Consider the following 5080-nt stretch of genomic DNA (forward strand, 5'->3'; position numbering starts at 1 on the left):
TTGCTTTACGACGGTGTGTTGTATACAAGCAAGACGAATTCGGATAGTTCTAGTTGAGGTCTAAAGCTATTGTTCGATACCGGCAGTGCAAGTCGTAGAAGCCTGGATCGTTTTACGCGGCTTAGTATCGGGAGTACTATGATGCCTGAGTGAAACCCCGGCTTATCCATTCGATGACCTAGACGGGCCGTTACTCGCACCCCAATCGCGCTGAGGTTGCGACGATTAGTTATGCTGATCGGAGTGGATTAGGAAGACTTAGTCCATCCCGAACTCAGAAAAGTGATTTCTCAAATTTATGCGACTAGATACGGCACCCTGTATCTGAATATATTGGTGACTTATTGCCCCAGGGTTTCTGGGGCTCTTAGTGCGATCTGTGGATCAGATTCCTTGAGCAATGAATGTCATTTGTGTATAGCTATGCTATGTTATACATCCTTTGATCTCAGTCTGTCAGTGTTGATCACTCGAGTTATCGAACATGCTAAGGGGTCACCTTTATTCCTGAAGTTATAATATCTAAAGTATAATTCTTCTTAATATATAGAGGTAGCAATTGGAAAATTAAATTGAATCTGTTACGTGACTCATAATGCATATTGTGGACTGAGTATGATCGGCTGCAAGCGCAGCGAATGATATGATTATATTGCGCTTGGGCTGAAGGAGCCCCCTCGGAGTCTTATGTACACACCCCCAGTGAGCGCCGTCGACGTTAAATGGATCGGGCTACGCGCCGTAGCGGCCTCATGTGCATTGCAGTGCATCATTATATTTTAACTTGACTGTTATATTTGAAGTTGTTTTGTTGTTGGTTCATAGTAAGGTGTAGGACTGTTAGTGTTAGCTTTTGCTTTGTGGTATTTCGGGATTCTTATCTTCAGACATTTTATATGCTTATTACTCACTAAGTCGGCTAGTACTCACCCTACTCCCTGCACTTGTGTGCAGATTCAGGTACACCGGAGGCTTAGCTGAGCAGTCTTTGTTTCCACAGCTTTATCAGAGTTGTTAAGGTAGTTGCTTGACGTTCGCAGACCTGACTACTCTTCCATTTTGGTTTTTTTATATATACATTCCAGACTTGTGCATTTTCGTTCAGATATTGTTATCCATTTGTTTTAGAGGCTCTAGACTCATGACCCTAGGTCTTTGGGAGTTACAGTTTATGTTAGAGTTTCGTATTGTTATCAATCGAGTATTTCAACTATAAGTATTGATGTTTGATTTAAGTATTAATTAATTGGTTTGAGGCTTCATGCTCGGTTGAGAGAGTGAATGGTCGGGCTTGCCTAGCCATTAGTGATGGGCGCCAATCACGACCGGGTTTTGGGGTCGTGACATAAGTTGCGTATCAGATCCTAGGTTACTAGGCCTCATGAAGTCATGAAGAAACCGAGGTTATTTAGTAGAGTCTCCGTGGAACGATAGCGGAGACGCCTCGTATTCTCCACGAGAGGCTGCAAACCTTTAGGAAACTTCCCATTCTTGGAATTCTATCGTGGTACTTGATTCAGCTTGAGATAATAACTCTTGAAATTCTTCCACCGTCTTGTTATGCGACGACGAGCGCTCAGGTAATATATTGCCTTATAGATGCATTGTGAGTTCCCCGAGCGGAGGGGCGAAGATGTAAATCTCCGTGAGTTTAGATTCTGGGCCAGTCAGTCGAGGTATTAAGGCCGGATCTATGCCTGTGGCTTGCAGCACCGAGGTGCGCATATTGGTGAAAGTAGATTTCGAATTATATGTTTCTAGTGTCTGTCACCTGATCTGCTCGGGACATGGGCGCTGGATAGTCCCAAGGTCTCGTTATAAGGTTAGTACTGTGAGTATATATCTATCGCACTTGTAGCGACCGGGGATGGAGTCTGAGTATCATAGAATTAAGAGTGATAATCGACATGAATGTAGCGTCGTTCCTATTGGATGCTGTTGTTATCCCCGAGTTATGGGTGCGTGAAGAATACTTTTCGTCATCTCCTAGTTGGAAAGTAAATGCAAATAACTTGCGGCGATACAGTTCAGACTCAGGAAGACTAAATATGGAGTATCATCGGTATTGGGGGGTTCCAAGGCTGCAAGTGTCTTCGGCTTTCATGTCCATGTCAATAGGCGACTCTCGCAGATGTCATGTCAGCAACGTATCCCAGAAAGATAGTCAGCGCTGAGTCAGTATCAGAGTTTAAATAATATAGTGTATGAGATAATATTAGATTAATCATAGATTGGTCGTAGGAATCGTTAGTTAAGCCTTTAGCGTGTTTTTGGCATGTATTTGTGATTCTCTGGAGGTGGATAGGCCTCAATTACAAAAGGAGATACTGTCTGACAAAATTTTGAGAAGAATTTGCGGAACGTCCAGTAAGAATATTTGTTCCGCCTAGAGGTAGGACTTAAACTGTTTGATTGTGTAGTGAATGAGAAAAATCTCAGAGAGTAAAATTCCACGATGATTTTGTTTGTTTCCTACAAGCCTTATGAAAGAGTGAGTTTAATCTCACTATGGTATTAGCGACAAGCAATGAGCTATGCGCGTTAGTGAGTATAGTGAGTTGTTGATATATAGGCTTCGACAAGTTGGGGGTTGACTTTGATTAGTTGATTGCTATAAGTTAAGTACTTGTTAGTGTTCTGATTGGATGCATCGTGGTGAATCAGTCTGGTTGCGAAATGGGTCGAGAATGACACGAGTGATAGGACAATCTCTGACAAACGTCCAAGGAGATCGGATAAACCCCGTTCAGCCCTAAGTGACAAAGAAGTTTCGATGGTTAAGGATAAATTGGTATTCGTCTTTTAGCGTCACCTGAGACTAGCGGATGTTGCGTTCCTGGTTAGTGATTCTGACGCCTTTTACAGATTAGTACGACCGGGATGTTTTGGAGTACGCTCCGAGATTTTTGTGGATAGGTGTGGGAGTGTCGTTCCACTGGAAGATTTATAAGTGTACATGTGATCACTTATTGATTAAAGATGTAAACCAAGTATGAAGTTGAGATGATGTCGTTAAATTGAGGAATTCATGCCTCTGGAGGCACTTGGCCTATTGGGTTGCGAACTGGGGAGGATTACTCCCATTATGATGGTTGTTCTTGTGTTATGAGAAAAAAGGGAGTTATTATGGACCCTGGAAAGGTTGTCAAACTGGTTCATTGTGAGCAGAATCGGCTTGAAGTCGGGATGACTTAATGGAATAACGGATCCTATATCAGGCCAGATGTGTGCATTTTTGTAACGCGGTCCTCGCGGAGTAGTAGTTAGGTTGATGCTTCATTATCAGAAATATCTCGCGTAGTGAGGCATTGCGCCGTGTGAGTTGTGAGACAACTCGAGGAAATTGCTTACATGTAATAATCCGCGTAGGAATGGTGTTATATTGAGCAACTTGACTGTTGAAATCCCGATTGTATTATCGCGCGCTTCAGTTTTGCTTGAGTTGTAGTTATACTGCCTATATAATCCTCAGACGTGTTTATTATGCACTTAGCATGCTTATGACCGATATTCCGTATCTTGTTATAATGAGCAGATTTGGGCTCGACGTGATCTCCTTATGCGAGATCTATGTGTGGATCGGTGGCACGCCGCCATGAGTGTGTTATTTGGATCGGGTTGCGCGGCGCCCGAACAGTATGATATGAGCACGGTTTTTCATATGCTATTTTTGTATGCCTTGCTTCTTATTTTTCTATGGAGAGCACATAGTAGTGCGTGAGTTAGGCAGTTCCTTTCAGAGTTCTTTTTCTTTTTGTACGCATTCGTATCGGTAGCCTATCGGCGCTTTGTGGCATCATATACGACTTATTAATTATGTCTGGAGTGGCTATTGAGCCGAACAGTTCGTACTGGGTTAAAACGAGATCATTGAATTTGAGATCAGTGCAATCCGAGTATATGGAGTAAATTAAGGGGCTAAGGACCATTGTTTGATTCAAATGAGGTGATAGATCTTGCCAGAAGAATAGACCCAATGAATTGTTTGATTGGCGGTGTTATGAGTTTATACAGATCTTATCCGTCTGTCGTATTGTAAGAATTTGAACAAGACTATGTAGTCATGCAGAGCACTGGGATGTGGAAGATTTTCTACTAGAGTAGGATCAAGAAAGTTCTTGATAGACTTGGCACGATGTAACCCAATCACAGTGAGGAAATCTGCTTGCCATAATATTGTAACTTGTATGTAACATGAGAATGACATACCCATAAGCTAGTGCGCGTCCATCTGACATCGTCATCCGCTCCTACGTTGACACAAGGATCAACATAGAATCAACGTGCATCCCAACAAAAAATGCACGTCTGAAAGCTTGATGTCACGTAGAAACGTCATTGGTTCGGGAAGGGAGGAGAAGTCCTCATGTTACCTTTAGGATGATATGGTATAATGCGATATGTTGTGAAGGATTGAGAATTGCATGTGTAAGGTTTATGATTCAGTTCTGAATGGAAATTCATAACATTCTTAGGCAGTACGGGCAACTTTGGTGATTAGAGAAATGAGCTTCAGAGAGAATTAGGGGGAATGATCTTCAGTCATGATATTAAGGAAATTTTAATTTCTAATCATAGTGAATCGTACAGGTTACTGTTTCAGAAAAAGGCCAGGGTTGTGAGTGTCACTTCAATAATAAGGTATGATGATGCGTGTGCTATACTAGGGTTGAGACTCAGGAGTTTTCATATTCAGGGCGTATATTGGTTCGTCTTGTAGGATCGTGGCCGGTCTCTTATCACTAATGCCACTCGCCTGGTACTATTTAAGGGCTATCAGGATTTGGAGGCTCGAGTGGATTTTTACTTGCTGGTATGTTAGATTTTGTATGTGATTGTCAGAATTTAGGACTGGTTGGTCTTAGCGTCGGGCAATTCTGAACTATTGTGCCATGGGCTATGCCAGAAATGCCACGGGTTGAGTGGCGAGGTGAGTTGGATTATGTTCTATCAAGGTTTGCGTGGTATGTGTTATTTGTTCACCGTGGGTGTAATGAATTGCGTGGGTTTCAGACATCAAATGTGCGTGGTTGTCTGATTTTGAGCATAGCGGCTTGAGGTGCCTTCAGGTGTAACAGTG

Source organism: Nicotiana attenuata, chromosome 2, assembly GCF_001879085.1.
Source record: "Nicotiana attenuata strain UT chromosome 2, NIATTr2, whole genome shotgun sequence".
Taxonomy (NCBI): domain Eukaryota; kingdom Viridiplantae; phylum Streptophyta; class Magnoliopsida; order Solanales; family Solanaceae; genus Nicotiana; species Nicotiana attenuata.